This window comes from Narcine bancroftii, chromosome 10 (assembly GCF_036971445.1).
Source record: "Narcine bancroftii isolate sNarBan1 chromosome 10, sNarBan1.hap1, whole genome shotgun sequence".
Classification (NCBI taxonomy): Eukaryota; Metazoa; Chordata; class Chondrichthyes; order Torpediniformes; family Narcinidae; genus Narcine; species Narcine bancroftii.
The window spans coordinates 22,807,061-22,825,714 of record NC_091478.1 but is presented as its reverse complement, the minus strand read 5'-3'; the positions used below and the strand labels follow the sequence as shown (position 1 = coordinate 22,825,714).

Below are 18,654 nucleotides of genomic sequence, written 5' to 3'. Positions count from 1 at the left end.
TATTAAAGTCTCCCTATTTTGCCCGTTTTGCGAATGTCAAATCCTTCCCCCCCCCCCAGCAGAACCAAGGCAGTGAATGGATAAACCATTCGCTTTGCTCAACTCATACGCAGGGAGAGGTGGAGTGGTCGGGAGGGGAGTTTAAAAGGAGGAGTTAAAAGCTGGGCAGGGGTAAGGGTGCAGAGGGCGGGGGGGGGGCAAGGGGGCGGGGGGTTTGGGGTAGGGCAAGGGGCAGGGTAGGGGCAAGTGGTTGGGGTTAGGGGGCGGCGGGTTGGGGGTAGGGCAAGGGGGCAAGGTAGGGGCAAGTGGTTGGGGGTAGGGCAGGGTAGGGGCAAGTGGTTGGGGTTAGGGGGCGGGGGTTGGGGGGTAGGGCAAGGGGGCAGGGTAGGGGCAAGTGGTTGGGGCGGGGGGGTAGGGGCAAGTGGTTGGGGCGGGGGGGTAGGGGCAAGTGGTTGGGGCGGGGGGTTGGGGGTAGGGGCAAGTGGTTGGGGCGGGGGGTTGGGGGTAGGGCAAGGGGGCGAATCCTCGGTCTTATCACAGAAATAAAAAGGCAGCGTCCTGCCAAATTTGAGTTTCGCTTCCCCCCCCCCCTTTTTCCCCAATGGTCATGTGATAGTTCTTTTGATGTAGCGCAGGAAACGCAATTAAATAGGAAATGTTCGGTAAAAGTTTGCGATCATCCACGTCATTGCTTCATATTTTCACCAGTCACGTTGAATTATTCAGAGGGAGGGAGGGAGGGGAAGAAAACATTTGGAAAAGAATCCTTAGCTTTATTAAACACGTTTGTAAAAGTACATTATTCTCGCTGTGTCTATAATAGAGAGGGTCAGAAATTGCCGGGCAATGATCACCCACAAACTGGTCCATGGCGAGTGAGTCCCCACGAGAAGGCATATGTGTGTTTACAATACGTGGAAGCACGGAGATGTGACCAAACTTGGCTCTGAAAATCTCGGAGGGCCTCAATTAAATTGCTTAAAGATGTGTAATAGTGATTTCTTTTTCCTTTCCATCACTCTTTTCAACCTCCCTGAGACAATCTTGTGTCGGCTTGAACACGATCAGTCTGACGAGAGGAGAGCTCGCTCCTCTCTTCTCCCAGTGATCGCGATTCCACCCTTACTTTTTTGTTTCAAGAGCCCGCAAGGATTTTCGCCCACGCTTGGTATTAAATTCTTAAGAAGGAAAGGTTTAAATTATATTTCTTTTTGCTGGATTTCCGATGACCTCGCGAAACAATATGGGGACCATGAAATCAGTTTCAACGTTGAGCATTCATCTCTGGTGCCATCTTATTCATCAAATGAAAGGAGAGTTAGTCCGCGATGAAACGTGGTTTCCATGCAGTTTGCCCCATTGATCATTTCAGGGATCCATGAAACGCCTGCTCCCAATCCGTTCTGAAAATGACAAGGCGGCTATTACACACAGAATGTGAGTCATTTCCTGCATAAACATGCCACTGTTCGCTCGGCAAGTTTTAGAGTTCGCCTCCTAAAACTCTCTTATTTGCACTCCTGCAATATATTGAAAGATTTGTCGGAAATTGAGACAGGTTTCGTTTCTCCTGCCTGGTGCTCAGGCACCCAGTGTGTTGGATCAATGAGGCTTCCGCCAAGCCATTGTGTGATTGTGGGTGGAGTTTGGTGTTTAGACAGTCGACAAGGCATCTGATCTTATGGGAATCGGGTGTATTATTTCCCTCCTTAAATCTCCGTCTCTTCCTTCATTGATTGTTTTATTTTTGCACACCCTCCGTTATTACTCCAAGAATCCTTGCAACTCTTCTCGTTATGGGTGTAAAATGTCAATCAGGATCCAGGACCCATCAAGTTAGTCTTATACATCTTTAGCAATTTAATTTAGGCATAAATACCCTCTGAGAATATCGTTGTCAGTTATATTAGCGAAAGCGAATTATTGATCATCCTAAAGTTCAAAAAATCCAAAAAGCTTTGGATTTAGGGGAGAGCAGGTTTTAGAACTCTGTTGTGTGAGGTTTGGGATGCCAGCTAATTTTGGACTTGGAAATGAGTGTCTAAGAACCCCTGTGGTTCAACATGTTCTCAAGTTTTTTTTCTGTGGGTTAGGCCCAGGTCTCATGTCAAGGAAGTATTTGTTTTGGTGTTTTGCTGTTCGGCGAGGGCAATCATGTCTCTCCAGCCATCACGGTCTCTGACCCTCTGGTACTGTTGCCTCCCCTATTTCTAAATATGATGTTAATCCATCTATCATTTTCATTCTCTCTGCCTCTGCTACTTTTTCCTTCCAGCTTTCCAGTTGTAACTAAATGTTCTAATGTATCTCTTGGCATGATGTGTCCAAAGAATTATGATGGCTGTTTTCTGATTCTTTTAATATTTTAATAGCTGATCCTTACTAGCTGATCTTAAATACATTAGCAGGCCCCACAGGCCAAATCTCCTACTCCTGCTCCTATTTCTTACATTCTATTTCTTATGGTCTTCAATCTAGCCTCAATTCTGAAAGGGGCACATGGTTAAAGTAGTGGTTAGCACAGCCCTGTTTCAGTGCCAACGATTGGGACCGGGATTCAATTCCAGCACAGTCTGTAGTGAATTTATACATTCTCCCCATGTCTGCGTGAGGTTCGTCCAGGTGCTCCAGTTTCCTCCCACCATTCAAAACGTACCGGGAGGAGAGGCCAATTAGGTATTATTGGGCAACATGGGCTCATGGGCTGAAAGGGCCTATTACCGTGCTAGATGTCTAAATTAAATTAGGTCCTCCAGATCCTATTATCCTTATCATAATATTACAGTATATCCCTTGACCAAATTACCTCTGTTAATATATCGAGTTGTGCAGGTCGTCTGCCTCATCTTGCTGTCATGTGGGGGTGGGACATGAAAATGGTTGCACATGATTAGTAATGAAGGTTATGACATCCCATAATTGCTCCTTTTTTTAAAAAAACAGCCTGAGAAATGTTCCAAAAAAATTAAATAATCCATTCTTGGCAACATTATTGTTAATCTACTGTACTCTGCTCTTATCCATTCTATGACCAAAGCTTCCTTAACTACAATATCTCCCTTGGAGCTGCTGCCTTTGACCATTCATCAGAGATAGTCAGGATGGTTTGATGAGGGGAGATCTTGTCTGACTAATTTGATTAATTTTCTTGAAGATGTAACAAAACATATTGATGAGGAAAAAGCAGTTATGTAGTTTGCACGGACTTCAGTAAGGCCTTATGGAAAGACCCACATGGTCCAAAGAGATTCAAAGCAAATCGGTTAAAGTTGGTTTGGTAAGAGTCAAAAGATAACAGTGTAGGACTGCTTTTGCGATTGGAAATCTATATCTAGTATGTAAGGATTGGTGCTGAGATCTTTTCTGTTTGTCATATACATGAATGATTTGAATCAAAATCGTGATTTATTGTCATGAACAGGTCACGAAATTTGATGTTTTGCAGCAGCGTCACAGCGCAAACATTATATAACTATCTTACAACAATAAATACATTAAAAATTCAAATAAAAATAATAGTCCATGAAAAGTAAGGCAGTATCATTGATTATTCAGAAATCTGATGACAGGAGGGTTCTCAACTTTAGGCTCCTGTACCTTTTTCCTGATGGTACCAGAGTGAAGAGGGCATGGCCTGGGTGGAGCGGGGGGGGGGGCGGTCTTTGAGGATAGAGGCTGAATTTTTAAGCCTCATGGAGATGTCCTCGATGGAGTGAAGTCTGGTGCCTGTGATGTTGCAGGCCGAGTTAACAACCCTCTGGAGTTTTTTCTTGTCCTGAGACTTAGCGCCTCCATGCCAGACGGTGATGCAACCAGACTGAATGCTCTCCACAGTACACCTGCAGAAGTTTACGAGAGGCATACCAAATCTCCTCAAACACTTTGCAAAGTATGGCTGCTGGCGAGCCTTGAATGTAGGAGATATGATGCAAGTTTGCGGATGACATGAAAATTAGTGGTTGTGATGACAGTGAAGAGAATAGAGTTAGGCTACAGAACAATTTTGCTCAGTTGGAAAGCTGGGTGGAATACTGGTATTGTGAATTTAATCCCAATGACTTGAAAGTGATGCATTTGGCAGATCTAAGAAAGTTAGGATTTGCATCGTGACTAGGAGAGCCATGAGGAATATTGTGGAACAGAGGGACCTTGGTGTACAAGTCCATAGATCCCTAAAGATGGCAAAACCAGATGATAAGGAGGTGAAGAAGGCATTTGTCAGCCTTTATTATCCAGGGCATACAATGTAAGAGCATGGAGGTCATTTTACAATTTTATGAAACTGGTTAAGCTGCAGCTGAAATGTGTAATGCTGGTCTCCACTTGAAAGGAAGCATGTGATTGCACTGGTGAAGGCACAGAGGAGATTCACCAGGATGTTGTCTAGTATTCAAATGTTTCAGTTATGAGCAGAAACTGCATAGACTGGTTTGATTTCCTTAGAGGAGAGGTGACTGAAAGGGGAACTTGATATTGGTATGCAAAATATGAGACAGGGTAGATAGAAACCTTTCCCATCATAAGTTTCTCTGAATTCAGAGGAAATGTGACCATAAGTCATAGGAGCAAAAATAGGCTAGTCAGCCCCTTGAGTTCTCCCGCTCATGAGCTGATCCACTTTCCCACTCAACCCTACTGCCCAGCCTTCTCCCCAAAATCTTTGCTGCCCTGGATAATCAAGAACCTATCTCTGCCTGAAATACACACAATGACATGGCCTCCACAACCGCCTGTGGCAACAAATTCCACAGATTTACCACCCTCTGGCTGAATAAATTCCTTTGAATCTCTGTTCTAAGCAGACGCACTTCAATCCTGAAGTTGTGCCCTCTTCTCCTAGGCTCTCCCATTGTGGAAAATAATCTTTCAACATTTACTCTGCCCTGTCTTTCAACATTCAAAATAGTTCATGAGATTCCCCTCACATTTTCCTAAATCACAATGAGGACAGGCCAAGGGCTGTGAAATGCTCTCCGTATGATAACCCTTTCATCCTTGTGAACCTCCTCCGAATCTTTTCCAACAGCAGCACATCCTTTCTTAAATGAGGAGCCAAATATTCCAAGTAAGGTCTCACCAGTGCCTCATAGAGCCTCAGCATCACATCCCTGCTCTGATATTCTATTCCTCTTGAAATGAATGCCAGCAATTCATTTCCTTTCTTCACCACTGTCTCAACCACCGATATCAATATAATGTGAGAGGAAGAGAGTTGGAAGAGATTTGAGGAAATGTTTTTTTTCACCCAGATGGTGGTCATAAACCAAAATGTTCTACCTGAGAAAGTGGTGGAGCAAAGTAGGGCTTAAAGTAGGGAACAGTATCAGGATAAGTTGAATTCATTGTTTTAACAATCCACCATGAACAGCTTGGAGAGGTGATGTAAGTGTTAGTGATTTTCCTCACAAGACTAGTTTATTTTCTCAGATATAGAATATTTGTGTTGTTCACCAGATGACAAAAAAATAAATCAAAGCAGAATCCTGTCAAAATACACAGCAGACAAAGCAGCATCTGTGGAGAGAGAACCAGAGTTACCATTTCAGGTCAATAATCCAATACCAGAACTTGTAAAAATTAAAATGCAGGTTTGTTCTAAGTTGCAGAGAAGGGAGGAGCAGAGAGGACTGAACTATGGTCTTTGACGGAGTGTCCAGATTGCACAATGTTTTTAGGTGCCCAGTTAATAGATACAAATGGGAACTGGAAAGAAATCTTTTGAGAATAATTGTTTGGAACAGAAGTGATCCAGTAAGAATATATCTTAATGGCTAAAATAGATCTGCAGAAAGTCAGAAATATGATGGATTTGAGAAGTAATTAGACATGAGAATCTGTTTCAGAGAGTTAAATAGGGTTGATTGAATGTCCTCCATTCATTATTATCTTGTGTTTTTTTGAGACTTGCACTACTCTGTAATGAGTCTCAAGTATTTAGACATACAGACAGCATGGCAACAGGCCCTTCCAGCCCATGCCCTCACGCTGCCCAAATACCCCAATTAACCTACAACCCCCTCACTTTTTGAAAGGTGGGAGGAAAGCAGAGCACCCGGAGGAAACCCATGCAGAGAGAGGGAATATGTACAAACTCCTTACAGACAATGCTGGATTTGAGTCCAGGCCGCTAGTGCTGTAAGTGTTACGTTAACTTCTATGCCAACTGTGCCGCCCTTATTGACACTTGTCAAGGGAAACTGTAGACCACAGAGAAAATGAAAAGAGAACCTGAAGATTAAAGTTTTGATTTTGTATGTTATCCTATGTAGGTAGTAACAAGTTAGAGGCAGAAGACATACTGAAGAGAAACAGGCCCTTCAACTCATCTAGACCACAGGTTGGTAGCTCATTTGTAAGACTTCTTGATTTTGCTTCTTTTGAAACCTGTGAAAATAAAAATGAAGGGAATTGTTAAATAGACTATTTATTTCACAGCACAACTCGAAAACTAATATAGATTTTCTTAAATGCTTTGCTATATTTGGTAATTTTTATAAAGAATCTGTAATCACAACAATTTGCATCTCAACAGCACTTTAATGTAGTGAAACATCTCAGGCCATTTCACAGGAACTTTAACAGAATTTGATGTTGAGCCATGATAGGAGATAAAAGAGCAAACACACCAAAAAATGTGGTCAAAAAGATAGGTTCGTAAAGAGAAAGGAAAAGTTTCATAATATACAATATGTATCATGCTTACAACTTAAATATTATCTGAAGTACTGGTGAACCGGAGTGGAAAATATCTTATGGAAGATACAGCAAATTTTATGAATGGTACTTGTCAATTCAAGAATTGATTTGCAGTTTCTTAGGGAAGAGAAGGCGTCTCCCCCCCCCACCCCCACCCAGCCTCTTCTTCCTATTTTAAACTTGCTTTTACACGAATAGGCAAAAGAAGATGCTTTGAAGTCAATGAAAACATTGGCTAAATGCTTCCCTTTTTCTGGGGAATTATCACAAGGGTGATCCAGGAGGCCAACAATACAGCAAAGTTGTGGTTTGTTACGTGAGGAGGGAATAATTAAAAACTTGTGGCGGCCCGCTACTTTGGCGATCGAGCCAGCACTCCAGGCGGCGAGCACAACCAAAGGCCAGCAGCCCGCACAGCGGCATTAGCCCCAACAAGAGAACTGGCAGGTGAATGACAAGGGCAGCTTAAAGGCCAGCGACTCCAAAATGGCGCTACGCAGCTAACAGACAGGTACAGTGTGCAGGGAAGAACGGCGTTGTTATGCAGGAAAGTACCCGCTGCAGGAAACCTGCTTTTGTTACACAAAATGGGGGGCCACAGTGGGAACAACGCAAGTATAAAAGTCGGGCCTGAGCCCTAATAAAACTCAGAGCTTAACCTGACTACACTACATGTGTGTGTCTTTCGAGTAGCGCGTGGCTACAAACCCTTTAAAAACCATCTGCAGAACAGAAATAAAAACATAATCCTGGACAAAATTAGCAGATCGGCAAAGGTCAAGATACATAACCAACATTTTGGGCTTGAACTCTTCAGGAATAACCAGTTGCAAGCAGCAAGCTCCACACCAGTATTACGTGCAACATGCAGAAGCTCCTGGAACAAGACCCTTCTTAAATGCATATCCTCTGGTATGCAACATTTTCATCCTGGGTTAAGAATTCTGACCGTCTACTCGAACAACATATCTCATAATTTTATGAAGTTCTAAAATTCATTATAGAAAAGATGTGGAAGCTATGGAGAAGCTTCAGAGGAGATTTACCAGGATGTTGCCTGGATTGGAAAATAAGTCTTATGAGGCAAGGTTGACAGAGCTAGGACTTTCCCCTTTGGAGCAAAGAAGGATGAGAGGTGACTTAGTCAAGGTCTACAAGATTCTGAGAAACATAGATAAGGTAGACAGCTGGTACCTTTTTGTTTTACCAGGCCATGAGTAGCAAACACCAGAGGACATCAGTACAAAGTGAAGGGAGGAAAGTTTAGGGGAGACATCAGGGGTACAGTTTTACACAAAGAGTTGTGCATGTCTGGAATGCCTTGCTGGGGATGGTAGTGGAGGCTGAAACATTAGAAGAATTTAAGAGACTCTTAAACAGACACATGAATGAAAGAAAAATAGAGGGTTACAAGGTAGGAAAGGTTGAGTTTTTTTGGTAGGAATTTATGGGTCAGCACAACATCGAAGGCTGAAGGGCCTGTAATGGACTGTAATGTTCTATCATTGCCTCCCTCAGTCTCTGATGCTCTATAGAAAACAAACCAAGTTTGATCAACCTCTCCATAGCTCATATGCTCTAATCCATTCAGCATCCTGGTAAATGCCTTCTGGTGTTTTCGAGGGTCTGTTGGAAACAAATGACATTGGAGGTAGAAAAGGATAAAACAATAAAGAGATTTGAAAAAAAACCTTATAATTTTTCAAACATGTTCTTGCTTTATCTGAAGCCTTGTGGTTCAATGAGCTCAAAGGAGAAAAGGGATTGGTACATGGATAGAAGCATCTTTGATGAGTTCAAGTTCATAGAGAATGAAGGAGGTGGGGCGAGGCAAGGGTATTTGGGATGATCAGATCTAGAGGTAAGAAAGGCATGGTGAAAGTAAAATTCTGATGAGTTGAGTCAGGTGTTCAAGATGCTTGCTTTTTTCCCTGCTTGCTTCATAAATTATTAAATGTCAAATTCCGTGGATTCTGGAAATCTGAAATACGAACAGGCAATTCTGGAAAACACATCTCCAACATTCAGGGAGCTCCTGTAGACAGAGGAAAACAGCATATGTTTCAAATTAATGATCTTTCATCAGAATGGAGAACATTCTGAGATTAACAAGGTTTTAACTTGCAGACGAAATTTAAAAAAAGAACAAAAGGGAAGGCCTCTGATAGGATGGGACAGTCACTGCCAAAGATCTAGGTTGAACTTACTGGCAGACACCGAGTCAGCATTTCCTGCCTGAAATAAGCAAAAGAGTTCTCCAATTTACCCAAACACACCTAAGAAATCCTGTCAGAGATCCTGCTCTTAAATGTTGTCCTGAATCTCGTTCGAACCCTGCGGGGATACGGGTGTGCCTATGTTCCCATCTGTAAAATAGTGTATCAACATTCATTGCATAGACTTGGGCCTAGTACTGCAACACACATGTTTGAAGTGCCTCCTAGAATCTGTCAGCACTTTCAGGAGAGAATTTATGTTGTAACTGAAGCATTTTTAAGTTAATATTATCCTATCTATCAGTTTAGGCAGATTACACTTCAAGTCAATGTTTACAGCAGCCATTCTCAATGCTACGCTCCACCCCACCTCACCCGGGGACCATAGCACATTCAAGTAAAAGACTTTGTTTTCTTTTCACCTCACGTAACATGAATATTTCTTGTTTTTTTTATGCAGTCAGTAGAAGTACGGAAGAAGCCAAAACTTGACTGCTTCGCAGAGAAGGGGGCCCTAAACTTTTAGCAGAGTCCTGGTGGGGGAGGGAGGGTAGGGACATACCCGATAAAAGGTTAATGGCAGTCTTATAGAATAATTCAAGTCAACAAGATAGGCTTAACTTGATAAGAGATACATAGGAGACTGCAGATGTAATCAGGGCGACCAGCATCAGTGGGAGAAAAAGAATGGTCGATGTTATGAGCCAAAACCCTTTATTGAGACTCGATAAAGGGTTGCACTTGAAACATCAACCATTCTTTTTCTCCCTCCTATGCTGCTGACCTGCTGAGTTCCTCCAGCAGATGGTGTTTAATTTGCTACGTCCTAATTTTTGGATATTGCTAAAAGTCATTATAGGAAGGGTGTGGAAGCTTTGGAGAGGGAGCAGAGGAGATTTATCAATGATGTTGCCCGGATTGGAAAATAAGCCTGAGGAGGCAAGGTTTACTAAGCTAGGACTTTTCTCTTTGGAACGAAGAAGAATGAGAGGTGACTTAATAGAGGTCTATAAGATGGGGTGCTATACTCCTCCGTAATTGAAGACTTTAAAAGCCGACAGTAAAGAAATGAAACAAGTGTCTACTAGCAGGAAATCTTAAATAGGGTAGGAACAGTTCACATTTGCATGGTACAAACTTCCTGCCACTGTACTTAAGACACTTTGTCATGACATGCTTGCCAGATGAAATGCAAGGTTCTTTTTTCTCCATTTGGCTGATAAAGGATTTGTCTATGAATATTAAAAAAGGAAAAAAAAAATATTGGTTATGATCTTATCTGTACAACACCAGGAATAAATAAATGTATAATTATTAAGTCTAATTACCATTTTTATTTAAATATATTCAACTTTCAAGCCATCCTGATCATTATGTATGTGGAATACGAGGGCAGGCTTAGGGAAATGAATTATACAGAGAAAGCTCTACATGGCCATAACCCATAAACAGAGAGGCCATCAAACCTGAAATCAATCTGGATTTGAAATGCAGTTTGTGGTGATACAACTATTACTATAGCCACACTGCAGGGGACAACCACTGTAACTGCAGGTAGGCAACCTGGGAGACTGGCTCCACCTACCCAGTGTCAATATAAAGACTCGAGCCGGCCCCTTCCTAAATCAGTCGGGCACGTGGAACCAGAGGCTCCACACACCTGATGTTCACTTTGGTGTTCAACTTTAAGCTGATTAAAGCCTGTAGTACAGTCTTCTCAAGTTTTGTGTTTGTTTGCTGCACAGTGCACCACAATTTAATCATTTTAAAGATTTGAGGACCATGGAGAGATTCCTCACCTTTGAGAGGCTGGACGTAGTCTCTCAGCACTCAGACGCTCCAGCATACTTTGAGATCTGGAAGCATGTGATCGAGGCAATCATCCACACTCAAGCGGAGGTCATCAATATGAACCAGAAAAAGCTCACGGTCCTACGCACCAAGCTGAACCCCCATGCTTTCCAGGCCATCAGAGACTGCACAGACTTTGAACCTGCAACGGCCACCCTGGAAGGTATGTACTGGCCCCTGACAAATATACTCTACACCTGGTACCTACTCAGCATCAGAGTACAGCAGCCAGGTAAGATGGCCGTTGCTTACCTGGGGACTCTACGAGAGTTAGCACACCCATGCACCGTTGAAGTTGGTGTGACTGTTGGAGAAGTTGAGTGACTCATCCGAGATGCATGCGTGAGAGGGCTGCAGTTGAGAGCAACCCAACAGAGAACAATGCCTCCCTCGTCAGGATCATGGAAGTGGTTCGCTCACTAGAAGCTGCAGCTACCATGTGGAGGTCTTTGATGCTCGCCTCCCCTGCTCACTGGTCTGAACATCACAGGCAAAACTCTCCCCACTATAGAGAAATCCACATGGAAGGCTGCCAACAGAGAGCAGTAGCAATCATCATGGACCCACACCACCCAGCACACGCTCTGTTCTTGCTGCTGCCATCAGGAAAGAGTATAGGTGCCACAAGACTCGCACCACCAGGTTCAGGAACAGGTGCTGCCCCTCCACCATCAAACTCCTCAACAACAAACTCAATCAGGGACTGATTTAAGGACTTATTTTGTACATTATATATTACTGAATATTTATTTTCTCTGTATTGCACAGTCAATTTGTTTACATTTCTCTCTTTTGTATACATAGCTTTTCTTGAGTACAGTTTATTTTTGTATTACTGATAAGTAGAAATTCTGCCTGACCCCTCAGGAAAAAGAATCTCAGAGTTGTACGTGATGTCATTAATGTTCTCTGCTTATAAATCTGCGCTTTGAACTTTTGAACTTTACTTAGTAGATTCAGCTCTGTTGGAACCTGGCAGAAAATCAGCTGACTTGCAAACTTGCCAAAATGGGCAGATTTTGGTTTGGTATTCTCCACCGTTCACCCATCAGACAAAATAAGCAAGATGTTGAGTGTGGATCACGTGTTGGAGGCAGTTGTGCAATTCATCCTCTTGATCTCATGAAAAACATCATTTCTCTAAAAGTGTTTTGGGTCCTTTCAGTGCTCAGAACACAAATTGTTTCACATCACCTGCTGCAAAAATCTTCAGCCATTCTGCCTGACGGATCCAGATCTCTTTTGGTCAGTCTCCCATCTTTCAGCTCCACAAAGTGGGCGACGTGGTTAATGTCGAGGTTAGTCTGATACTATTATACTGCACCAGTGACCCAGGTTCAAATCTGCTATTATCTGTAAGGAGTTTGTGCATTCTCCCTGTGTCTGCATGGATTTCCTCTTGGTGTTTCGGTTTCCTCCCATTGTTCAAAATCGTACAGGTGTTGTAGGATTCTTGGTGGTGTATTTGGGGGCATGGGCTCTTGGGCCAGAAGGGCTTGTTATGTCTAAATTTAAATGTAAAATTCATTCTCACATCCAAGACTACATGGCCCAACTCCTGACTCTCACAAAGTCTCATTCATGCGTCACTCGCTGACCTACACTGGCTTCTGTCCAAACAATGACTAGATTTTAAAATGCTTGGACGTTTCCATTCCCCTTGCTGCAATCTACATCTCTCCACAATATTTCCACCACACGAATTCTGGAATATTAATCATGAATTTAATCACCCCACCAGCTGGTGCTCATACTTCACCAGCCAAAGCCCCGAAATGTATAATTTCCCTTGTTCTATTCTTTTCCCATTCTGGACCCAATAATTTAACTGTTTCTCTTCCAGCAGATGCTGCCTGACCTTCTGAGTGCTTCCAGCATTTCCTGCTTTTATTTCAAATTCCCGTCGTCTGAACTTTTTTGGATTTTCTTCTACAATTCCCTCCTTAAAGCTCTCAGTTTATGTATGCATCCCCTTCCAAGCATTTCCTCTTTTAAAACACCGTGAAAATTAACTCTTCAGGTAGGTTTTTAGTCAAAGTGAGTACACCCCTGGGGATTATTTTACCATGATAAAATAGCTCCAAGCAGTCATAAGTGACGTCCCCATCCTTATACCTGATGATGGGCTCGAGCCCAAAACAATGGTTATGTATCTTTATCATTGCAGTTTTCCCTGCTGAGTTTTTACTACAATCACTGCATCAGCAGACTTCTGTGTTTCACTCCTCCACCTTGTCGGCAGTCAATTTCATAAGATACAAGAGCAGAAGTAGGCCAATCGGCCCATCAGGTCTGCTCTGCCTTTTAATCATGAGCTGATCCTTATCACTCACCCCCCACTCCCCAGCCTTCTCCGTGGAATCCTTGATGCCCAGACTGATCAAATACCTGTCAATTTCTGTCTTAAATACACCCAATGACCTCATTTCCTCAACAAGTTCCACAGACTCATGACCCTCTGGCTGAAGAAATTTCTCCGTATTTCTGTTTTAAATTGACACCCTTTTATCCTGAAATTGTTGCCTCTTGACCTAAACTCTCCTACCATGGGAAACAACAATTTGTTGAAGTTAACAGTCTAAGACTACAATAGAGCATCTTTAACCTGTAATGAGAGCTTGCAAAATCTGAACGTGAGGCCAGAGAAGTAAGATGACCAGCGGCTTGTTCAAAGCGGTGCACTCTTTCTTTATGGAGCTTCTTAACTTGAGAATGGGGCAATTTAAGGAGAAGGTTACTGAGATTAAGGCCTAATTGTCCGAAAGCACGATCACCAGCCAACTTGGAAATGTCCACATTCCAGCCAGATTGAAGAATATTCAGACAGTCATGAGTTAAAAAGGTGGAGAATAATAAGGTCATCTAGCTCAGAACAGGCCCTTTGGCTCATCTCACCCATGGCATCTTAGTTGGTGTGTGAGGTTAATCCCATTTGCTTCATGAAAATAAAGAATAAAATGGAATTGTTTCATGGCTGGATGAGTCAATGATAACAGGGCTGATGATGTGATGCAAGTTAGGATAAGATAGAAATTTGGATGAATATAAGTTTGCTAAGATCGGAAAATAAGATGTCAACCAGCAACTTATTATTGTAAAGCGAATCAAAAGTGGAAATGAGCTAAGCTGGGGCAGACAGAGCAATGTTGCACAAGTGGAAAGAGGTTGACTTTGTGGTGATGTGAACACGCAAATGAAAGTTCATTTCTGAGTTCACATGGCCAGGGGAGTGGAGATTGTGGGTGGTGAGGGATTAGAATTGGAGACAATGAGTTGGACTGCGCTATCAATGTGCTGCCGAGACTGTACAGATGCCCCCCACCTGCTCACAGTGCAGCCTCAGCACATTTTAGACCAATCGCTGCTGACCTCCTGTTGTATGCCTGATGCTGTTGTGAGTGGGGACATTCGCCTCCAGCCCCTGAACTCTATATTTGAATGATGTCACCAGTTGGTTTCATTTATATTGATATCAATGTTTTATATAAATCTCAATGTCTTTTTATGATTTTCAGAAATTGTCCTTTTGTATGGTCTGTGGGCATGGCCTTGGTTTTGTACTGCCTGAGATTCAGTCATCGCCCACGGCCCACCCCAAATTTTCAAGTCTCCAAGAGTGCAAGAAATGAGTGTGGCAGTAGACCAGTCCAGAGGTTGACCTGGAGGCATGGAGGTTCCCTCCAGAGCAATTTAGCCCAACATTGTTGGTTGGAGGAGATTTCAGCTCACTTAGCACTAGAACATAAAACAGGAGCAGGAGTAGGTTATGGCCTCTCCAGCCTTCCCTGCCATTCAATATGATCACAGCTGATCTGCCATAAACTTCATCTCCCCTTCTATCCCAGTTGTCCATGGCTCTATCTGACCCGATCTTTCAAAAATGTATCTACCTCTGATGTTCTATCCTCTGATATAGAGTTCTGGTGATCCATGACTGTTGGTGAGAAGAGCCCTCTGATTGTTGAACAAACCATGGGAGAATGTAGTGGAGGGGTCGAGAAAGGTTCTAGAGCAGAGTTTAATCAGCCTACATGTAGAAACTGAAACCAGATGATGGAGCTTGGGTGAAGAATCTTGATGAGTGCATGTGGGAGGTAAAGGGGTACAAAAATGTACCTCCCACCTCACCAGAAAAATATAGAGCAAGAAGGTGAAGAGATTTTCAGACTGGGGAAGAACAAAATCAGGAAAGCATCCTCTCACAAAGTGGCAATGCTGGTGAGGAGATGGATAAAATTATGTCATTAACTGTCAAGGCATGCAGATGAGTTAAGATGAAACAATGTTCTCCAATCCTTGGTGCAAAACATGCAGACACACAACCAGACATAAGGCACATACAGACAAACAATACATACGCAGTACAATATACATAGGTAAAATATTGGGGTGGCACGGTTAGTGTAGCATTTGGCACAATGCCGTTACAGCGTCAGAGATCGGGACCAGGGGTTTGAATTTTGCGCTGCCTGTAAGGAGTTTGTACATTCTCCCCAGGGACTCCAGTTTCCTCCCACAGTTCAAAACGTACCGGGGGGGTTGTAGATCAATTGGGTGGCACAGGCTCGTGGCTGAAATGGCCTGTTACCTTGCTGTATGTCTAAATTTTTTAAAAATTAAATTAAAACTAAATAAATGAATGTTGCTTTGTGATATGAGAGTCTCAGCTATTTAGTGTGAGCAGTTCCTTTGGTCGTTCTGAATTCTTACTGCCTGCGGGAAGGAGCTGTTTCTCAGCTTGGTGGTGCTGGCTGTGATACCCCTGTATCTCTATTCCGACAGGTGTAGTTGAAAGATGCTGTGTGCTGGGAGGTAGGGTCCCCAATGACTTTGTGTGCCCTCTTCTGACAACAATCCCGGTAAATCACATTGATGGGGAGGAGGGAGACCCCAGTGATCCTCTCTGCCACTCTTATGGTTCTGTGTATTCACCTCCGATCCAATTCTCTATAGCAACCGAGGCATACAGCTGAACTGGACGCTTTCAATAGAGCTCCTGTAGAAAGTTGACATAATGGTGGCCGGTAGCCTTGCCCACTTCATTCTTCTCAGGAAGTGCAGTTGCTGTTGTGCCTTCTTGACAATTGAGGAGATGTTTGTCCAAGGAACTTGGTATTCTCTTCTCTCCACTACAGAGTTATTGATGTGTAGTAGGCATTCCTGGCACTTCTGAAGTCCACGATCATCTCCTTCGGGTAGTTCAGCACCAGCGACTCGGGTTCAAATCTAGAACTATCTGTAAGGAGTTTGTACATTCTCCCTGTGTCTGCATAGGTTTCCTCCCACCCTTCAAAATGTATGGAGTTTGTAGGTTAATTGGTGTATTTGGGTGGCACCAGCTTGTGGCCTGTTACTGTGTTGTATGTGTAAATTAAATTTTAAAAAATTAAGGACAAGGTGGGCCAGATTGTCATATGAATTCAATTGTGATTATTGAATGGTCTTGCTGGACAAACTTTGATCATAGTAAATAGCTGGATTGTCATTTACACTTGAAAGTTAGAAAGCCTGTTGTGTCATAAAGTTCTCATGCATGTGTTCAAAATCAATGCAGAGGCATTACTTTGAAGTCAAATTTAGACATACAGCGCAGTAACAGGCTATTTCGGCCCACGAGTCCAGCCCACCTAATTTACACCCCATTAACATGATATGTTTTGAATGTTGGTAGGAAACCAGCGCCCCCAGGGAAAACCCACACAGATACGGGGAGAACATACAACCAGAGCATGGGATTCAAATCCTGGTCCCAATCGCTGGCACCGTAAAGGTGTTTTGCTAACTGCTACGCCCACTGTGTCACCCGAAGAAATTCCATGATACATCTAAGAGCTGCTGAAATTAATATTTGTTCTGTGTTTGATATCGGGAGTGCCAAAAATCAGAGAGCAGCTGATGCAGAAAACCTGAAATAAAAACAGAGGGTGCTGGAAATGTTCAGGTCAGGTTGCATTCTGTAGCATGAGAAGCAGATCTAATGGTTCGGGGCAATAATCTTTCAATGGAACTGAAGCTACAAGGGCCCTTGTGCGTGGAACAGATGACATGCAGAATCTGAATTGTTACAGTGGAACCTTTGACCTTCCCTGTTGCGATGAAGAATTGTCCTGTGTGAAGGCTTCCCCAATTTGATACTCAAGCAGCACAGTTACCATTCTGTGCAACAGGAATTCTTTACCCTTCCTTGCTTCCTTGGGGTGGCACAGTTGGCATAGTGGATAGCTCAACGCAGTTGCAGCGTCAGCGACCAGGACTGGGATTTGAATCCTATGCTGTCTGTAAGGAGTTTGTGTGTTCTCTCCAAGTCTGTATGGGTTTTCCCTGGGCGCTCTGATTTCCTCCCACCATTTGAAATGTACCAGGGGTTGTAGGTCATTTGGGTGTAATTGGGTGGCATGGGCTTATGGCCAAAAAGACCTGTTACCATGCTGTATGTATGCCTAAATTCAGAAAGAAATTGGGCTGCACTGTGCCATGTCTATCAGGAAGAATCCAGGAAAGTTCAAAACCTGTGCTGAACTAGCAAATAGAAAAGAACTGCCATCTGTAACCCCTCCCCACAGGCTCTCCCACCCCGCAGGCTCACATATAGGAAGTGGTATGTATACAAGATAGTGAAGAGGACTGGGCCTCAGAATTAGTTCCTGTACAGGGAATAGAGTTAAACAAGAAAGTCTGCAGATGCTGGGGTTGAGTGCAATATACATGTGCTGGAGTGAAGGGTAACCAACATTTCAGGCCTGGTCAGACTTGTAAGGAAGCTGCGTGATCTGCTGGGATTCTCCAGCGTATTTGTGTGCTGCACGGGGAGTGAGAGGACTGAGGCCTGTGCAAGTTGAATGAAGCAGCATTTTACTTGGATTGATCACTTTTCTCTTTTGAACTGCTTGTAGATTACAATGCTGACTATCATTTTTCATCTATAATTTCTCCACACTAGAGCCAGCTTTCATATGTAAATTGGACAGGATAAAAAGGAAGTGAATTGCATCTGACCTGTTTAATACTGCCAATTAGTGGGTCCAGGAAAGACCTTCCCTATTAAAACACTTCTCATAAGCCACAGCCATCCTCAATACATTAGGTCGCATCTTTACATATCTTTTGAAGGAGGATAATTTCTTCGACCCCCCCTCATCTCCTCTGTGGCTGTATTTTTGTTATTTGTTGAAAAGAGAACAGGAAACCAGCAGTTAAACAAGATACTCTGCAGACGCTGTGATTGTAGTTTAACACACAAAAGTGCTGGAGAAACTCAACAGGTCACACAGCGGTTCTTTATGCTAAGGAATGCTGCATGACCTGCTGAGTTTCCCCAGCACTTTTGTATATTAAACAAGAAACTTGCAATTAGTCTAAAACTAATGACAGTGCATGACCTGTGTTTTATAGGAATCACGGTCATTGGAATGTCAGCCCTTTATATTCACCCTATCTCAGAGTTTCAGCCTTGGTTCAGTGATGGAATCTTGACTTTAAGAGAACAGGGTGCGAGTCCAAGCCCAACTCATAGATCGGAACAAAATCCAGACTACCCCCTGTGCTTCCGAACGATTGACGGTGCTGCCTTTTGGTGTCAGGATAGAAGGAACTAGACTTGAAAAGGATAAATGACAGAATAGGGCTTTGGGGTCATCCTGAAGTTGTGGAAGGTGTTGGAAATACATTATTGCTTCTTTCTTTTGTTGGAAAAGTCCTGGCCTTCCATTTGACTGCTCCTCACTGTGGTACAACTGAGACAGCATTTGATACACAGCAACTATAGACTTCCAATTAATTGGAGGAAAATATCAGAACATTTGATGTGCTGTACTATCAAGACATGTCAAAAGATAAATAGTAGCAGTGGTCCCTAATGCCTGAGGATCCTGACTTGGTGATTTTAAAATTT

General features: G+C 43.1%; 1 long non-coding RNA gene across 2 annotated transcripts in view; it reads right to left on the bottom strand.

Moving 5' to 3' along the window:
- Positions 1–6,022: 6,022 nt before the first annotated feature.
- Positions 6,023–18,654, bottom strand: part of LOC138744285 (uncharacterized) — a 36,631-nt gene continuing 23,999 nt past the window's right edge. For both annotated transcript variants that reach the window (XR_011345426.1, XR_011345425.1), the window contains exon 4: positions 6,023–6,384. This is a non-coding gene — a long non-coding RNA (uncharacterized lncRNA). The remainder of the gene's footprint in view (positions 6,385–18,654) is intronic.